Source organism: Marmota flaviventris, chromosome 18, assembly GCF_047511675.1.
Source record: "Marmota flaviventris isolate mMarFla1 chromosome 18, mMarFla1.hap1, whole genome shotgun sequence".
NCBI lineage: Eukaryota > Metazoa > Chordata > Mammalia > Rodentia > Sciuridae > Marmota > Marmota flaviventris.
In genome coordinates this window covers 33,626,778-33,647,643 of record NC_092515.1, presented here as the reverse complement: position 1 = coordinate 33,647,643, position 20,866 = coordinate 33,626,778, and the positions used below count along the sequence as shown (strand labels likewise).

The 20,866-nt window shown below is 42.3% G+C and overlaps 1 pseudogene; it reads right to left on the bottom strand.

The window, feature by feature from the left end:
* Positions 1-16,967: 16,967 nt before the first annotated feature.
* Positions 16,968-18,454, bottom strand: LOC114095674 (aldose reductase-related protein 2-like; annotated as a pseudogene).
* Positions 18,455-20,866: the final 2,412 nt, after the last annotated feature.

Genomic DNA, 20,866 nt, shown 5'->3' with positions numbered 1-20,866 from the left:
AATATTTGCCAAGTGCTGGTCATTGTGCTCAGGGATGCTTTGTAGATGTCATCTAACTTGCTTCTCACAAAAGCAGGTAAAATTCACAGTGTGGGTGAGAAAACACATTTCTTCATTTTTATTTTTTTGGTAGTAGGGATTGAATCCAGGACTACTTTATCACTGAGCTACACCCCAAGTCCTTTTTATTTATTATTTTGAGACAGGTTCTCACTAAGTGGCTGAGACTGGCCTCAAATTTATGATCCTCCTGCCTCAATCTCCCTAGCAGCTGCAATTACACGTGCATGTCCCTGCTCTTGGTAAAAACAACACAATTAAGAAGGTTGCATGAATTGCCCAAAGTTAGTTAATGATAGCACAATCATTTTTTTGGTACTGGGAATTGAACCTAGGGGCTCTTAACCTCTGAGCCACATCCACAGTCTCTTTTTAATTTTGAGAGAGCATCTCACTAACTTGTGATCCTCCTGCCTCAGCCTCCTGAGTTGCTGGGATTATAGGTGTGTGCCACCACACCTGGCCAGAACAAGAATTTGAATTTTAGAAGCCATGGTTTTATCTGTTTTTTTTTTTTTTGGGGGGGGGGAGGGTTGGGGTGGGGAGTACCAGGGATTGAACTCAGGGGTACTTGACCACTGAGCCACATCCCTAGCCCTATTTTGTATTTTATTTAGAGACATGATCCACTGAGTTGCTTAGCACCTGGCTTTTTGCTGAGTCTGGCTTTGAACTCATTATTCTCCTGTGTCAGCCTCCCAAACTGCTGGGATTACAGGCATGCACCACTGCGCTCAGCTGAGGCGATGGTTTTATTCACAGTAGTGGGTTGAAGAGTGTTTTCCCCAAATTCATGGGAACCTCAGAATGTGACTCTATTAGAATATGGAATTTGAAGATATTATAAGTTAAGATGAAGGCATACTGAGCTTGGGTTAGCCCTTAACCCAATGATAGTGTCTTCAGAAAAGAATGGAGAGAGTAGTTTGGACTGGAGACACAGAGGAAGAAGATCATGTGAAAATGGAGGTAGAGGCTGGATTTAGGCTGCCATAAATCTCAGAACAACCATGACAAAAACTCCTTTGACATAGTTTGGCTCAGGCTGGTCTCAGCCTTCAGTTCCTGACCTTGGTCTGTTTAGTCTAGTTTACCTGGGTCAGGTTAGTAAGAATCCCCCATTCTCAATTTCTGATCAAATTCCTCTATTCTATTCTTGATATCTAATTCCCCTGCCTGCCTGCAGCAAGAATCCTGTTGAATTGATATAGCAAGAATTTCTCTCACCTTTGATGTTTCCTCTTTGTGACTTTATATATACTGATTCCCAGTGAATTCACTGATTCCCACATTACTCCTTGGCTATAAATTCCCACTTTTTTTTTTGTACTGGGGATTGAACCTGGAGACACTTAACCATTGAGCCACATCCCCAGCCCTTTTTATTTTTTTTATTTTGAGACAGGGTCTCATTAAGTTGCTGAGGTTGTCCTTGAACTTGTGATCCTCTTGTCTCAGCCTTCTGAGTCATTGGGATCACAGGTTGCGCCACCACTCCTGGCCCCACTTTTTATTGTATTTTGAGTTTGCCCAATCACTCGCCCTTATTACAAAATCTATTTGTAATTGTTCCCCTGAATAAAATCTGTCTTGCTGTCATCTCTGTGTGTATAAGTATTTTGTTGTGCTGGGGATCAAACCCAGGGCTTCCTGCATGTTAGGCAAGCACTCGTCACTGAGCTATATACTCCAAGTCCCCTGCCTCACAATCTTAAAAAAAAGTGTTTTTTTTTTTTTTTTTTGACATCTGGGGTCACCAGCAGCTGGAAGTAGCAAAGAAATAGTCTTCTTTACAGTCTCCAAAGACAGCATGAGTTTAGGGTGTGTAGCTCAGTGGTAAAGCACCTGCCTAGCAGGTATAAGGCAGTGGGTTTGATCTTCACACACACACACACACACACACACACACACACACACACAGCCTTAAATGCATTTGTACATGATTTTCCCAAAGTGCATCAGAACAAATACATAACATGCACATTCTATCAAGATTACTCTCACTCCTTCTTTCTGTGATGAAAAAATATCTCTTTGTGCCACTGTGGAAATTAAGGAAACATGTAAGACAATGTGATCAGACAAAATACTTAGAAGACATAGTTCGGGTCTAACCCTAACCCGTTTTTTTTAGAGACAGGGTCTTGTTGACTATAGCCCATTTCTAAAAATACAGTTACAATTTGGTTATTTTTTTGAAGGTAGACAATATAGTTGTCTTCAAATATTTGAATTATGCTCCAATGGAAATGTTAGGCTTAGTATATATCATCTCTGAGGAGAGACCCAGAAATAATGAGTGGAAAGTACATGGAGGAAGATTTCAACTGATTATCAAGAACTTTCTAAATATTTAAAGATACTTAATCATGAGGGCTGGAGATGTAGCTCAGTTGGTAGAGAGCCTGCCTCGCATGTACAAGGCTCTGGGTTCAATCCCCAGCACCATAAAAAAATAAATCCCCAGCACCATAAAAAAAAAAAAAAAATCATGAACTGTGTACTGTGTTATTTTGAGAAATAATGAGTTTCCTGTTTGAGGATGTTTCAATTTCCAGAGATTGGACAATTCTTTCCTGTGGTATTGAGGGCTCATTCAAGCATGGGAGAGGATTTGGACAGGATTGGAAGCAGTGTGGGATCTTGGTTAAGAGCCTGCCTTCAAAATGTGGCTTGATCTCTGAAGGGGAGAAAAAATGACTTTCTGTCTACACTCCATAGTTCTTAGTGGGGATTCCCTGTAACAAAGGGCAGATTAATGAGACAAAGTTGTACAAAGTTAATATAACACGTGTACCTCCTGTATGCCCAGGAAATTCTCAGGGAGATGCCTAGGAGTGAAAATCCAAGAGTTAATCTCAAAGGAGTGGTTTAAACTTGAAGCTTAGATGCCACTGTTTGCTGAGCCAGAAGGACCTGGGAGAGGCAGGTTATGGAGAGACAGTTAGGAAAAGAAGGGTAAACCCGAGCAAGGTTGTAATGCAGATGTAGACCAGAGCCTTCTGCCCCCCTCTGCTGTGGGGAGGGGGGTCTAGTGATTTACTCACCTTTCTCCTCCTGATGCAGAGGGGAGCCACCATTATGTAGGGAGATTTCCTCTACAGATACAAGGGGTTTCTCTCTTAGGAAAATGTTAATTGCCACTTTTGTTTTTAGAGCTTTTTCTATGTCTGCTCTTTCTCAAAATAGTTAAAAAAAATTCTTAGGCCAGACAGGCATATTGGGGTAGCATATTTCCACCCCCTATAGTCATATTTTGGAGTGATGTGTCCTGAACCCTATCACTGCTTACCAGCTACATGGCCTTGGAGAAATTATTCTGAGTCTTAGTTTTCTCATTTGTTAAATGTTACATGATCTAATGTATATGATATATAAACACATATATAACATATATTTTATAGCAATAATATGGGATTGTTTTAAGGATTAAATGAAATAATGAAAAGTATATAGCATAGAGTAGATAATAAATAATAACAACAATTATTATTACCATTACACTGGCTGTATATTTACCTGAATACATTCCCAGGCATGTCCGTAGCTATTATGAGAAAAAGGGCTGGGTAGTGAAGTAAGTTTGGGAACACATGTTCCGTTCTTTATTTATTTTTTGCAGTACTGGGGATTGAACCCAGGGATGCTATACCACTGAGCCACATCCTCAGCTCTCCCCGCCCCCCCCCCCCTTTTTTTTTGTATTTTTTTTTTTTTTCAGAGACAGGGTCTTACTGTGTTGCTTAGGGCCTTGCTAAGTTTCTGAGGCTGGCTTTGAACTAGTGATCCTCCTGCCTCAGCCTCCCAAGCTGCTGGGATTATAGGCGTTCGCTACTACCCCTGGCCTGGCATGTGCTCTTTTTACTTAGAGTTGCTCAGGCTGTCCTCAAATAGGATCTTGCCAGGTTGATAGGAGATAGGATCTTGCCAAGTTGCCCAGGCTTACCTGAGCATAAAGGTATGCTGTCCATCATGAAGTCTAAGAGGGAAGTTTCATTTTTTTCCTCCCAAATGTTTGAATCATGGTATTGAGTAGAACAGAAGAAATAAAAGAAAGGTAGGAAGCTGTCAAAAGGAGGGAAAAGGAGACCATAACTTTAATCTGAAAGCCTTGTGCTATTTCCGTGTACGGTTTCTCCTCAAGTCAGTATTCCCCAGCCCCGGAGATCCCAAATTTCTGGGAAATCTATGCATCTTCACTCACAGTCTTAAAGTTACTGGAAATTCACTTACTTATGAAAATTGTCCTGTGCGATGTACTAACACATGTATTTTTAGAGTAGATTAAGCAAGGGTAATATGATATTAAAAAAATAAAACTATAACGTGGGTACATTCCAGATATCATCTATTGATCAGATAATGGAGAAAACATCAACCTAAGGATTCTGAGAACAGCTATAACGCCTTAAGCTCTTTTGCAACCATCAGACTGATGTCATCTCTACATACATTTCCGTGCCCACTCCTCACAAGGTTTCCTTTCAAAGAAGATCCCAAGACCCCAAAAGTACATCTCACTCTCAAGATAGCCCATGCTTTCCTTAGCTTTCCTGAATAAATCTTTCACTTGTGTCTCTATTTGACATGGCTTGAAATTATTTTTTATGATGTATGTCAAAAATGCTGTTGTTCTGCACTGAGGTCCCCCTCTCTAGGACCTCCTTGGATCCCTTCTGGTGACAGCTTACTTTGGCATCTAACATGGGGATTCTGAGGTGCCAACTCTGGTAAGCTAACTTTATGGCTTTTCTTTTTGCTTTGTGCTTTGACTATGACTTATGATATGGAAGCTCTTGTCCCTCTCTCCTTAGTCCTCCTTAGTCCCCTCCAATGACAGTATCATTTTACTTCTGGGCATGTTTTAAAAAATATTTTTGAGTTTTAGGTGGACATAATATCTTTATTTTATTTTATGTAGTGCTGAGGATTGAACCCAGTGCCTCATGCATGCTAGGTGAGCGCTTTACCACTGAGCCACAACCCCAGCCCCTCTGGGCATTATTAAGGGGCACAGAATTCACTTTGGGAAGGACTGGTTAGGTAAATTATAGACTTCTTTCTTCTTTAAGATTCTGTGTGTCAGGCTGGGGTTGTGGCTCAGTGGTAGAATGCATGTGTGAGGCACTGGGTTTGATCCTTAGCACCACAAATAAGTAAGTAAAATAAAGGTATTGTATCCTTTATGTATGTATTCCATCTACAACCAAAATTATTTTTAAAAAATTCTGTTTCTTTTGTTCCTGTGATTAAGGACCCTCAGGGTTTCCTTTATTAGCTACTCAAAGTCCTTGATTTTAAGGTCTGGGGATTTTTAGGGAGAAATGCTTCCCAGATTTTTTTTTTTTTTTTGGTTCTGGGGATTGAACTCAGGGGCACTCAACCACTGAGCCACATCCCCAGCCCTATTTTATATTTTATGTAGAGACAGGGTTTCACTGAGTTGCTTAGCACCTCACCATTGCTGAGGCTGGCTTTGAACTCGAGATCCTCCTGTCTCAGCTTCCCGATCCACTGGGATTAAAGGCATGCATCATCACGTGTGGCCCAAAGTTTAACCATCAGTTGAGTGGATGAGAAAATAAGAGAACATATTTCCCCCTTATTTATTTATTTATTTATTTATATTTTTGTACTAGGGATTTAACCCAGGAGCAATTTACCATTGAACTTTTATAAAAATTTTAAAAAAAATTTTTTTGAGATAGGTCCTCTCTAAATTGCTCAGGCCCTTGCTAAGTTGCTGAGGCTGTCCTCAATTTTTTTTCAATCCTCCTCCCTCAGCCTCCCAAGACACTGGGATTATAGGCATGTACCACCATACCTGGCTCCCCTTTTCTGAAGTGAACAGTTTTATTGGAATGTCCAGGTAAATGTCTCTACTAGGTCCCATTTCATAACAAAAGTCTGGCTTGCACCTGGCATGCTCCAGTTGGTTTTTGTGTAATGTCAGGGGGAACCAGGAGAGGGTTACTTTGGAAGGGCAGTAAGTGAATGTAAGAAATAGAATCTCCCAATTGAGGAGAGTGCTGAGCTCAATGTCATATATATAGGCAGCTCCCAGAATAATCTTATTGAATACTAAATGGATTTTCATCTGACTAGGACATGTGGGCAGGGATCTTCACAGAGGCAAAGGGATGAGCTACAATCTAAACTCTATAAGGGAAAAAGCCTAGAATTGTGTCTGACACCATTAAGGGCTTAGTAAGTATTTGTTGAGTAAATTACTGCCTGTACTCAAATATCCATTTAAATATCCCAAAGGTACATTAAACGTAATTTGTCCAAAACCAAACTCATCCTGTAATAGGGGCTTAAAGGCTGCTTTTGCTAAAAGCACGGACTCTTCACTTGGGCCTGCAGGTGCCTGATGGGTAACTAAAAGCAGGATAAAGCCTGACATCTCTGCCTTCATTTTGTATCTGGCTCCTATACCACCTTAAACTTTGGGTCAGATTCCTGCTCAGCTCTGTGCTGAGACTTGTTAATCATTTAAGGAGTGTTCATCAAAGCTGCTAATCCTCCCCCTTCAAGGCTGAAAAACACCAAGATCAGAGTAACTAAGATATTTTCTAGATTCCAGGAGCAGCAAGCCTTGCAGGCAGATCACATCACAATGGGAACCGAGCCTGCCCAGCTAAGCAGCATCATCCCATAACGGGAACCAGATTGCCCCCCAGCAACTTCCTCAGAGCCAGCAGAATCTCTCAAAACCAGAATGGAAATAACTGTTTGATATAGACCACAGTTTGATGAAGATGGCTACTTCTTGTCCCCTGCTCTAGTTCCTTCCCCTGTTTAAACCCAAAGCTCTTGTTTGTACCCTTGAAGCACAGATCTTAGGTCTCAGGCCTCTCCGTTCTCGGTGTGGCCACGCTGAATAAAGGTCTCTCCCTGTTTTTACCACTGCTTGTCTCTTTGTCTGTCTTTTGGGGATGGGCGGTTGAATCTGGGCCCCTGGGACCTCTGAAGCCAGAGCTTTTGCCCTAACACTAGTAACAATTCATTTCTTTGCTCTCACCCTCTGAAATCTGTCTGTCAGTGTTCTCTACCACAGGAAAGGACACTGTCATCCATCTTGGTACTCAAACCAGAATCCCAAGTCATCCTTGGCATATCCCTCTTGTTTTAGTTAGCATTTCATCACCATGACCAACAGGACCTGACAAGGGCACAGTAGAGCAGGAAAAGTTCATTTAGTGCCCACAGTTTCTGAGGTCTCAGTCCGTAGATGGCTGACTCCATTGCCCTGGCCTGAGATGAGGCAAAGCATCATGGGAGAAGGGCAGAGCAGAGGAAGGCAGCTCAGGACAGGGCAACCAGGAAGCAGAGAGAGCTCTGCTCACCAGGGATGCCCCCTGTGACCTACGTCTTCCATCCACAACTCACCTGCCTGTAGTTACTGCCCAGTTAATCCATATCAGTGGATTGATTGACGACTAATGTACTGATTAGATTAAGGGTCTCACAATTCAATCATGCTACCTCTGAAAATTCTTTTTTTTTTTTTTGTAGGGGGTGGCTGGGTATTGGGGATTGAACCCAAGTGTACTTAACTACCGAGCCACATCCCCAGCCCTGTCTATATTTTATTTTGAGACAGGGTCTTGCTGATTTGCTCAGGGCCTTGCTAGTTTGCTGAGGCTGGCTTTGTTGTTGTTTTAAAATTCTTTATTGGTCCATTTTAGTTCTACATGACAGTAGAATGTATTTTGACATCTCATACATACATGGAGTATAACTCCCCATTTTTGTGGTTGTACATGATGTGGAGTTATACTGGCTGTCTATTCCTATATGAACATAACAAAGTTATGTCTGATTCATTCGACTGTCTTTCCCATTCCCATTCCCCTCCCTTCCCTCCACACCCAGCTCTACTGTGAGTCAAAATGAGGCTGGCTTTGAACTTGCCATCCCCCTGCCTCAGACTCCTGAGCAAATCAATTGCTTTGGGGGAGGGGGTGGTAGTGACTGAACCCAGGACCTCGCACATGCCAGGCATGTACTTTACCATTGAGCCGTATCCCTAGGCCCTGACAATTCTTGCATTGTCTTGCACGTGAACTTTTGGGGGACACCTTCTGTCCATTCTCCGGTGTCCACTCCACCACCAAGCTCAGTTATCCTGTACACATCCCTTGACTCCAGCTCCTTTATCTCTCTTGTGCCACCACCACAGAGACCATTATCTCTCAACAGAACTGCTTTACTAACAGCCTTTGATCTAATCTCCTAGGAAGCTGTGATCCAGTTTCAATTCATCTTGCACCTGCAACTAGCAGGATATTTTCAAAATGCAACTCTGACCATCTAACAGAATAGGACACAAGTGCTTATTATCCCTCTCTCCCCTGGGATGGAGCGGAATACAGGCAGGTGGGGAGGGGAGAATGGTGGTGGAGCTGGGTAGGAACTGGAGCAGGTGCAGGGGAGGAAATTTAGGAGGTTGTGAGGGGATCTTTGGTTTCCTCTGGGCTGGAGATTCAGCTGTGTGCCTCCCTGTTTTCCAAGCAGAATTTTGATGGATGAATGATGAAGCTGGGGTCTGTGATTTGCCCTGACTTGTTCCAGATCTGCTGCTGCCTGGTGGAGAGGTGAGGTGGGAGAATACTCCAATGCCCTCTGGGTCTGGTACAGACAGATTTGGATTTAAGAACGCAAAGTGGTGGCCCACACCTGAAATCCCCAATCTAGGCTGAGACAAGAGGATCACAAATTTGAGGCTGGCCTGGGTAAGGGAGTGAAACCCTGTCTCAAAATAAAATAAAAAGGTCTGGGGGCTGGGGTTGTGGCTCTTCGGTAGAGTGTTCTCCTAGCATGTGCGAGGCGCTGGGTTCAATCCTCAGTACCACATAAAAATAAATAAATAAAATAAAGGCATTGTGTCCAACTACAACTTAAAAACAAACAAACAAATAAATAAAAGGTTTGGGGATGTAGCTCAGGGGTGCAGCACTTACTAGAATGTGGGAGGACCTGGGTTCAATCTCTAGAACTTGGGGGAAAAAAAGGAGTGATTACAGGAAGCAAAAGAAGAATCAAGCTTTCCAACATCTTCAGAGACTTCCGGGGGGTAGGGGTGAGGGTGGGGGGCTCTCCTCACTGGCCACACAGTGGAATCACCTGGGGGACTTCAAAAGCACTGATGCTGGGTCCCACCCCCAGAGATCCTTGTTTAAGTGGTCCGAGGTATGACTTGATGGCTGGAATCCTAAACCAGGGGATTGCAATGTGCAGCCAGGATTGAGAACCAGAAGAAAGGGAGGAAGGAGGGCAACAAGTGGAGGAGGGATGGAGGAGGCAAAGAAAAGAGGGAGGAAGGAACACAGGGAAGAAGGCTGCCTCTTCATTTGAATAAAGACTGGAATTCTTGCGTGGCCAACCCGGCCACAGGAAGATCATCCCTCAATCATTCCTCCTGCCTGTTCTCCCACTACCCCCAGGCACCTGCTGTTCCAGCAACACAGGTCTGCTCTCGCTTCTTCAAGCCAAGCCCAGCTCACTCCCTCTGGATACCGAGGTCTGGCATTTGCTGCTGCCCTTGACCTTTTTGTCATTGTAACTCTGGTCCTTCCCTCATGCCACTGCATTCTCTATTTCAGAGGGAAGGCCCTCACTGACTTCCCTACCAAGCAGATTTTCTGCTTTTTCTTGCAGCACTGTCAAAACTGTCACTGCACCTTCGTATAAGGCATCTATTGCCACTTTCCTCGGGTAGGTCTCTGTGAAGTCAAGAACTGTATTTCGACTACCTGAAAAATGCCCTATCTTGTGGCAGGCACTCAATGCATGGATATACCTTTAAAATTAGTATATTATATATAAATTTTTAAAATATATCAGCAATACTGAGGATGGAATCCAGGAGTGATTTACCACTGAGCGTAACCCACCCCACCATCCTTTCTTGGTACCAGGGATTGAACCCAGGGGCGCTTAACCACTGAGCCACATCCCCAGCCCATTTTACAATTATTTTAAATTGCTTAGGGCCTTGCTAATTGCTGCAGCTGGCTTTAAACTTGTGATCCTCCTAGTTTTTAAACTCAGCAGCAAAAAAAAAAAAAGAAAAAAAAGAAAAAAAAAAAGTGTCTAAAGATCTAAAGACCTAGTACAGGAAGTGAACACTAGAGGGCAATAGAAGCAAAGAAATGAAGAGCAGCTCCGCCTTTCAGTGGTCCAGAACAGAAAATGCCCTGCGGTTTCTCAAGAGACGCAAAGGATTCTGGGAAGCTCCAAGTCATCCGGATATCTTTCTGGAGGCCAGAGTCCAAAGAAGTCTCCTTTGAGGTGCTTGGTGAGCAGGAAAATGTCTTGTTATTGCTATTCCTTAACTGCTTTATAGCACACAGAGATAATCTTAGGAATATTCAGGAATGTGAAGGAAACAGAAAACTATCTAAGAAGTTGCACAAACCGGGTCTCAGAGAACTGGAAAAAGTTGAGGATACAGAACAGCAGTAATAGTAATCGTGAGATGGGCCTCTTGTCAATACTTAAAGTGGGCACATGCTACCTCTAACCTTGTGATGCTATTTTACTTATGACCTTTGCCCTCTATTTCTTTTTCAAAGGCTCTCCCTCTATTTTTAACTAACCCTAACCCTAACCCTAACCCTAACGGTGGCCTCTTGGTTCATTCTGCTCTTTCCAGCTCTTGACCCCTGATGCTTCACTTAAGGTTTGTTTTGAGCTGCTGATTGGTGGTGATCAGGTAGTCATCAAGTGGTCATCCACCATCCCCCTGGTTATAAGTGGCCTCCTGAGAGGCTATTGGTTTGCCTTCTGTCCTGCCTGATGCCATCAGCAGTGTGGACAGGGTAGCAAGGCCACACAACACTGACCGCAACAATTTTATGGAAGGAACTACTTCAAAAGGATGACAAGCACTGGTTTAGTCTCTAAAATACTCAAAAATAAGTCAAAAGGACTGTCAACCCCTTACCAACCCAGCTTATTGTTTTCAGGCCACATTCTTTCATAATGACTCTTATTGGCTCCTGAGTATCCAGCACCCTTCATTCACCCTTCATTCATTCTGGGCTTTGAGGATGACACCTTTGTCTGCATGCAGATTGGTTCCTTTGCAAATTTTATGTCTTGGGTGAATCACCATCAACCTCTCTGGCCCTCAGTTTCCTTGCCTAACCCTCCAGGATGAGAGCTGCTGCATTGATGGGTCTCAACCTCACTTGTGCATCAGAGCTACCGTGGTCCTTAGAAACATGGCTGCCTAGTGCCTATCTCTGGGAATGCTGACTCACTAGGTCTGGTTTGGGACTTGGTGGCATATTTAAAATGCTCCACAAAGGATTCCATTGCTCATGCTGAGTGAAGAAACTCCACACTTCACCAAAATGAGAATTTTTTTTTTTTTGTGTGTATGTGTGTGTGTGTGTGTGTGTGTGTGTGTGTGTGTTTTGCTGGAAATAGGACCCAAGTCCTTGTGCATGGTAAGTATGTACTCTACCACTGAGCTATACCCCCAGCTCCTAAGATGGTAAGTTTATTATCTAGAATGACAAAAGACAGACTGTTTGCAGAGCTGACACCATGTCTTCTACCCACTCAGCTGTCTCCTGATCATCACTCTGTATTAAAGGTCTCAATGGTGTCAGCGCCTGTGCAATGAAACCTACAGGCAAAAATACATGTTTTTGTTTTTTGGTACTGGGAATTGAACACAGGGATGCTTACCCAGCCCTTTTAAATATTTTATTTAGAGACAGGGATTTGCTAAGTTGCTTAGGGCCTCATTAAGTTGCTGAGGCTGGCTTTGAACTTGAGATTCCCCTGCCTCAGCCTCTCAAGTTGCTGGGATTACAGGTGTGCACCACCGTGCCCAGCAAAAATACACTTCTCGAGGTCAGTGACAGCTGGGCAGGGCATCAGTCACAGGCAGAACATATAAATGACTGCGTGTACATACCTGAGACCAGGTGTGTATACCTGAGGTGTGTTGAGGTCCAAGTTCAGGGCGTACCTGTGGAGGAGAGAGTAATTCTAGGCAAAGTGAAACCAGGAAGAAGGTGAGAACTGGCCCTTCTTATATTGGAAAAATAAGGCCCTCAAAGGTCCACCAACCTGTCCTTTTTAATGCGCTGGGTCAGAAAAAGCTGACTTCCGCCCATGACAACACAGATTAAACAAAAATCAATTCCATTAAATGCATTCCGCCCCTTTTATATTATACTTGTTGAGCTAATTGCTCCTTATTGTCATATGCTGTAGGTCAAGAGAGGCATCATTAAAGTACTAAAAATTATTTCCATGAAATGGATTTGTGCCAGAGAGAGAGGCCACTGATGAGTTCTTCTGTAGTGGGTTCTTCTAGAGGTGTGTTTTTGGTAAGGTATCTTTTGTCATTGTCATTATTTTTCTTTCTTTCTTTCTTTTTGTGGTACTGGGGATGGAACCCAGGCTAGGCCATTGCTCTATCACTGAGCTACATCTCCCAACCACCTTATTAAGGTATTATAAAAAAAACTCTTAAATTTGCTAGAGAAGATACTTCTGTGGAGTCTTTTAAGTTCTTTTTAAAAAATATTTATTTTTTTTAGGTGTAGATGGACACAACACAATGCCTTTATTTATTTTTTTTTTTATGTGGTGCTGAGGTCCCGCCCGTGCTAGGCGAGCGCTCTACTGCTGAGCCACAATCTCAGTCCCTCTTTTTTTTTTTTCTGTACTGGAGATTGGACCCAGAGGGTCTTAACCACTGAGCCACATCCCCAACCTCTTTTATATTTTATTTAGAGACAGGATCTCGCTAAGTTGCTTAGGGCATTGCTAAGTTGCTGAGACTGACTTTGAACTCGCAATCCTCCTGCCTCAGCTTCCTGAGCTGCTGGGATTACAGGTGTGCGCCATTGCACCTTGCTTTTATGTTCTTAACAAATAATAATTGCATGAGTCAGTGGCCTTGGCAATTTTATTGATCCATCTCTTCATTCTTCTTTCATCAGTTTCTTTTTATTTTTATCTTGACAAAATGACAAATGTGTGCCTACTATATACCAGGCTTTGTAGGGGTCCTGGGGAATCCAGTGGCCAGCAAAGAGAGACATAGTCTATTGTTCATGGAGCTTGTAGCCTAGTCAGGACACTGATGCAAAAATTAAATTAGTAAATGTGGAATTCCCACTGTGACAATAGTGGGAATTTGAAACCAATAATAGGGAGTTTTTCTCCGGGACTTCAGCAAAGCTTGTTCTGAGAGAGTCTTTGCATGAGCTGAGATCTCAAGGTTGGGGATTTGGGGTATTGCACATTGCACAGTGGTAGAGCACATGCCTAGCATGCATGTGGCCCGGGGTTCAACCTCCAGCAGGCCTCCCCCACCCCCCCAAAAAAAAAGAAAGAAAGAAAAGAAAAAACATCTCAAGGATGAATAAATAAGTCAGGTTGAGGAGTTAGCATGCACAAAGGCCTTGTCATAGAAGGACATCTAACTAGTAGGAGAAGAAAGTCAGTGTTCTGAAGGGGAGAGAGAGAGAGAGAGAGAGCGAGCAGCATAGGTGTGAGATTAAGCTGGAGAGGTAGTCAGAGGTAACGTCATGTTTGGCTTTTTAAAAAATTTTTCTTCTCAGTAGTGGGAATCAATGACCTTGTACAACTAGGCAAGCTCTGTACCACTGAGCTATAATCCCAACCCTTTCTATTTCATTTTGAGACAGGGTCTTGCTGAACTGCTGTGATGGTTTAGATGTGAGGTGTCCCCCAAAAGCTCATGTGTGAGACAGTACAAGATGACTTAGAGGTGAAATGATTGGGTTATGAGGTCCTTAACCCAATCAGTGCATTAGTCCCCTGATGGGGATTAACTGAATGGTACTGGTAGGGTGTGGATGGAGGAGGTGTGTCATTGGGGCATGCGTTTGGGGTATATATTTTGTCCTTGGTGAGAGGACAAGTCTCTCTCTATTTCCTGGAGGCCAGGTCCTGAACCACTCTCCTCCACCACACTTTTCTGCCATGATGTTCTGCTTCACCTCGAGCCTAAGGAAGGAAGCTGGTCGTCTATGGACTGAGACCTCTCAAACTGTGAGCTTTTTTTCCCCCTTTTTCTATACATTTATTAATTTATTTATTTTATAGTGGAATGAATTTTGACATATTGCACACAAATGGAGCACAACTTCTCCTTCCTCTGGCTGTGCAGGGTGCAGAGTCACTCTTGTTCTGTAATCATCCATGTGCATAGGGTAATAATGTCTGTCTCATTCTATCATCCTTCCCATCCCCACAGCCCCACCCTCCCCTCACTCCCCTCTATACAAACCAAAGTTCCTTCATTCTTCCCTATCCCCCCATGGATCAGTATCTGCTTATCATAGAAAACATTTGGCTTTTGTTTTTTTGGGGATTGGTTTATTTCACTTAGCATGATATTCTCTAGTTCCATCCATTTACCTGCAAATGCCATAATTTCATTCTTCTTTAAGGCTGAGTAATATTTCATCGTGTATATGAACCACATTTTCTTTATGCATTCATCTGTTGAAGGGCATCTAGTTTGGTTTCATGGTTTAGCTATTGTGAATTGAGCTGCTATAAACATTGATGTGGCTGTATCACTGTAGTATGCTATTTTAATTTTTTTTTTTTGTATAGATGGAGGAGTGGGATAGCTGGTTCAAATGGTGGATCCATTCCAAGTTCTCTGAGGTATCTTCATAAGCTTTCCATAGTGTTTGCACCAATTTGCAGTCTCACCAGCAATGTGTGAGTGTACCTTTCCCCCCCATCCTTGCTTACTATTTCTTGTATTGAATGAAGGGTCTTTGGTTTGTGTAGAGGGGAGTGAGGAGGAGGGGTGGGGTTGTGGGGATGGGAAGGACGGTAGAATGAGACAGATATTATTATCCTATATACATGGATAATTACAGTACAGGAGTGACTCTGCACCATGTACAGCCAGAGGAAGGAGAAATTGTGCTCCATTTGTGCACAATATGTCAAAATGCATTCCACTCTAAAATAAATAAATAAACAGAAAAAGAAAACACTTATTATTGCTTGTATTCCTTTTATATATATTTTAATTTGTTATACATGACACTAGAATGCATTTGTGTGCTTTTATATATCATACATAGATGGGATATAATTTCTCATTTTTCTGAGTGTACATGTTGTAGAATCATATTGGTCATGCAGTGACAAATGTACATAAAGTAATAATGTCTGTTTTGTTTTACTATCTTTCCTATCCCCACATTCCCTCCCCTCTCTACCCCTCCTCTCCCTTCACTTCCCTCTAGTCTTATCTAGTGCCCCCTGCCTTACTGTGAATTAGCATCTGCATATTAGAGAAAACATTCGGCCTTTGGTTTTGGGGGATTATAAGCTTATTTTGCTTAGTATGATAGTCTCTGATTCCATTGATTTATTGGCAAGTGCCATAATTTCATTCTTTTTTAAAGCTGAGTAATATTCCACTGACAATATACACCACATTTTCTTTTGCTTGTGTTTTTGATAATTGCCATTCTGCCAGGAGTGAGATGAAATCTTAGAGTAGTTTTGATTTGCATTCTCTAATTGCTAGAAGTGATGAACACTTTTTCATGTTTGTTGATGGATTGTATTTCTTCTTCTGTAAGTGTCTGTTAAGGTAATCCTTCTATAAAGAGAAAAGGTTTATTTTGGCTCATGGTTTCAAAGTCTTCACTCCATGATTGGGCAGACGCATACTGCTTTAGGGCTCTCATGGGGTGCCAGATGGCAATGACAGGAGTGTGTGTTTGAGTAAACTGATCACCTTATGGCCATGAAGCAAAAAGAGAGAGTAGGAGCCGGTCCCACAATCCTCAGGTACACACCCCAACGACCTTAGGGCCTCCTACAGGCTCCTTCTTCTTAAGGTCCTCTTCATCTCTTAATAGCTCCACCCTGGGGATTAAGCCTTTAACACAGGACCCTTGGGGGACATTAAGGATAGCAGCAGGGTCTAGGAGGCTAAACCAGAGGCCAGTTCCGTCTTTAGAGCAGCTGGCTTCTCTCACTGGGCCTGGGTAAGGCTCTTTTAGAGGCTGAGGCCACATACACAGGACATTTCTCCTCCTGGCCTCACTTTACTTCACACAATCACAAGGACTGCACGGTGAGCACCTCCAGCTCCTCCCACACAGGGAAGAGGACAATGTTCTTTTTACAATTTCATTTGCTTTTGTCATTTAATTTTTTTTTTTGGGTGTGTGTGTGTGCACGCGCATGTGCTGGGGATAGAACCAAGGGCTTCACCATACACATTACAGATGTTCACCACTGTGCCAGGTTGTTTTTTTTAAAAAAATTATGTTTTAGGGCTGGGATGTAGCTCAGTGGCAAGGCATCTGCCTTGCATTCACAAAGCCCTGGGTTCGACCCCCCAGTTTCAAGGAAAAAAAATATTTTTTAGTTATAGGTGGATACAATATCTTTATTTTATTTTTATGTGGTGCTGAGGATTGAACCCAGTGCCTCATGCACGCTAGGCGAGCGCTCTACCTCTGAGCCACAACCCCAGCCCTTAAAAATTTTTTTAAAAAATTTTATTATTTTTGATTCTTTGCATCCTCAGTGTTAGCAGAGTTCCTACTGTTTAACTCAAGTAAGTGGAAGAAACTGTCATTTGCTCAACTGAGTCATACTTTCCTGTGATAGTCTCATCCTGTTTCAACATATGGATCCGAATAAAACCTTGCCTAGTGGGAGGGAGGAGGGTAAGGAACGGGAAGGAGATGAAGTTATATTACATGCCATGCAAGATTAGGGCATAGTGAATCTCACTATGTATAATTATAATGCACCAATTTAAAAAAAAATCCAAAACTTGCTTAGATTCTGATTTACAAGGTCAGACACAGTACAATTTCATACAAGCTTGGTTAAAACAGGACTTGGGGGAGAGTTCCACTTCAGTGAAGAGGAAGAGTTCCCCAGGTAATATCAGGAGATTCAACTTCAGTATTTGGTCTTGGAGGATATTCTATCAAAGAGACATCAGCCAGGACACAGGCCCGTAAGTTTCTGTTGAAGATGAGGCTGGCTCACCCTCTCCCCATCATTCAATCAGAAGTTAAAGACCTGCAAGTTCTTGACCATGCATAGATGTTGGGGATCACCACCACGTTCCTCTGGATCTGAAACTGGATCAGAACCTGGACTGAGGATTTAAAAAAATTATTATTTTTTTTGTAGTTTTAGATGACAGAAAACCTGTATTTTATTTGTTTATTTTTATGTGGTGCTGAGGATCAAACCCAGTGCCTCACACATGCTAGGCAGGAGCTCTGCCACTGAGCTACAGCCCCAGCCCTGGGCTGGGGATTTTTTTTTGTGTGTGCTTTACAGCACTCTCCTTAATCTTGGGGTCCTCCTGTAGTGAAGGGTCTTCTGGCTTGGCCTAAGGTCTATCTGGAGATCCCAGGGGGCTGTAGGCTGTGACAGTGATGCCCTTGAAGAGGTACTGGATCATTTTCTTCTGGGGGAGGTACGGGTGACATTTGACTTGATTAGTCCCTGGTTTATATTTGAGTTCAAGATCCTTTCAATATGGAAGTGGTTGAAATTGGAGATGTCAAGGGCTTTCATCAACCCCTTGCCCACCAGCTCCTCCATGACCTCCCAGGCATCCAAGAATGTTAATTTACTGGTGAGGCTATTGCCTTTATCGTCTTTGGGGAATGACTCCTTCCCAGACTGAGGTCCCTGTGGCCAGTGAATAAAAATAAGTGTCCAGATAGTCTAGTTTCAGTTCCTGGAAGGTCTTCTTTCTTTGAGGGTCTTCTGATAGGCTTCCTTCCAAAGGCTTCTTTCAAAGAAGGTGCACCACAGGTGGGCACAGTGGCTCACTCCTGTAATCCCAGTGGCTTGGGAGGCTGAGGCAGGAGGATAGAAAGTTCAAAGCAGCCTCAGCAACTCACTGAGACCCTGTCTCAAAATAAAAAACAAAAAGGTTGGAGATGTAACTCAGTGATTAAGAGCCTTTGGGTTGGGGCTGGGGATGTGGCTCAAGCGGTAGCGCGCTCGCCTGGCATGCGTGCGGCCCGGGTTCGATCCTCAGCACCACATACAAACAAAGATGTTGTGCCTGCCGAAAACTAAAATAAATTAAAAAAAAAAAAAAAAAAAAGAGCCTTTGGGTTCAATCATCCCTGTACCAAAAAAAAAAAAAAAAAAAAAAAAAAAAGAAAAAGTGCAACTTGCTAACAGTAAAGAGGTCCTTCTGCATTGCCACCTTCTCTTGAATCTTCTCTTCTTACCTCATTCTTGTTCTAATAGTCATCAATGGCATCAATGGCTACCTTCATAGCTTCTTTGACTTCTCCTTGGGAGATTTCCAGGTGCTCAGACCCAAAATGGATATCTGGGCTATGGTGCTGGGCTCCACATGGATGGCCATGGTTGGTGTAGAAATGGTACTGAGAAAACATCCTAGAAGATTGTTTGAAAGCATTTGGTTACCCAAATTTAGTTTAAAACTCATGAGATAGGCTAGAAAAGGACAGATGACAGTTGGTTGGTTTCATTTTCTTTTTTCCCCAAGTGTGTGTATGCCCACTTATTAAAAAGAATCTACTAAGAGCTCTGTAATCCCAGTGGCTCGGGAGGCTGAGGCAGGAGGATCATGAGTTCAAAGCCAGCCTCAACAAAAGTGGAGTGCTAAGCAACTTAGTGAGATCCTGTCTCTAAATAAAATACAAAATAGGGCTGGGGATGTGGCTCAGTGGTTGAGTCCTCCTGAGTTCAACCCCTGGTATTCCCCCCACACCAAAAAAAAAAAAAAAAAAAAAATTTACTAAGAAGTGTTATATAAACAACATGCCTGTTGTCCCAGGTACTTGGGAGTCTGAGGCAGGAGGATCACAAGTTCAAGGCCAGCCTAAGAAATTTAGTGAGACCCTGTCTCAAAATAAAATTTTAGAAAGGTCTGGGGATGCAGCTCAGGGCAGGGTAGGGTTCTTGCCTTGTATGTGTAAGATCTGGAGTTCAATCCCCAGTACTTCAAGGAAAAAGAAGAAAAGAAGCATTAGACAACAAATTAGGAAAAAAAAAAAAGTAATATGCTGCAATTTAATCTATTTTAGCATCTTTTTTAATATCACTAAAAAAATTCACAGATACAATTTGTACACTGTAAAGTTTGGTCTTTTGAAGTCAATGTTTTTTAGTATATGCACAAAGTTTTACATCCATCCATTGTTTTTATTTTGCATTTTTATTTTATGGTGGTAGGGTTTGAACCCAGGGCCTTTCCCCTGGTCCATGCTAAGCATACACTCTACTATTGAGCTATACCACCAGCCTCATTTTGAAAATTAGTTCTGTTTTTCTTTTTATTTATTTAGACAAATTTCTTATTGTAAATTTTTTTTTTTCAGATTTGTACAAAAGTTGAGAGACTTTCGGCATTTCACATCAGCCTTAGGAATCATGAACACAGGCCAGTCATGGATCTCCACTTTCCCTCCACATTGAGTTCTTGCAAAGCCAAGTTCAGTTCTCATGTAATTTTAACTACAAATTCTTTTTTTTTAATTATTTTTCAGTTGTAGGTGGACACAATACCTTTATTTTATTTTTATGTGGTGCTAAGGATCAAACACAGTGTCTCATGCATGCTAGGCAAGTGCTTTTCCTCTGAGCCACAACCCCAAATTCATCAGTGTGGCTCTTGTGTTTAAGGAAAAATGCCATGGTAGAGTATGGCCTTATCATACTGAGGCCCTAGGTGTGATCCCTGGATCTGTGGGGAAAAATGCATATTATTAGCTTCAACCAAGAGATACTCATTATTCTTTCTTCTTCTTCTTCTCCTCCTCCTCTTCCTCCTCCTTTTTCTTCTTCTTCTTCTTTTTTTTTTTCCTCAGAGATGCAGACAAAGGTTTATTTAGGAAATCAGAGACATTATTTAGGAAAGGGAGAATGTGAGCTACCTTGAGAGTGAGAAGATTTTGGGATAACATAAATAATACACATTCAAGGGAGAATGTGGGCCATCTCTAGAGGGAGAGACAGCCTAATAATCATTTCTTAACATCATGAAATATCCAGTGAAGTTTCCTTAATTAACTTTTCTTCTCTCTCTTTTCTTTTCTTTTGTCTTTTTTTCCTTGTTGTTTTTTAATTTAATTTAATTTTTTTATGGTGCTGGGGATCTAACCCAGGACCTTGAGCATGCTAGGCAAGTGCTCTACCATTGACCTACATCCCTAGCTCCAAGTGTTCATTTATTTAGTGGTACTGGGGATTGAACCAGGGGCATTAGGCCATTGAGTTACATCTCCAGGTTTTTTCTAAATTGCTGAGGCTGGCCTTGAATTTGTGATGTTCTTACCTTAGCCTGCTGAGCTGCTGCGATTATAGGTGTGGACCACATGCCCAGCTCCAAGTATGTATGTGTGTACATAAATTTGTATTTATTTACTTGTCCTGGGGGTTGAAGCCAGGGGTGCTTAACCACTGAACTACTTCCATAGTCCTTTTTATTTTTTGAGACAGTGTCTCACTAAGTTGATTAGGGCCTTGCTAAGTTGCTGAGGCAGCTTTGAACTTGGGATCCTCCTGCCTCAACCTCCTGAGTTGCTGGAATCATCAAGTATTTATTTATTTATTTTTGTGGTGCTGGGGATTGAACCCAGAGCCTTCCAACTGAGCTATAGCCCCAGCCCGAAGTATTTATTTTTAATAGTAGCTCAAAGAAAGAGGCAGATTAGAATTTGGAGTGTGGACTTTGGAGAGTCACATATATTTGGGTTGAAATATTGGTTCTGTCCTTTAAGTTGGTGTGGCCTTGGAAGAACAAGTCATCTTC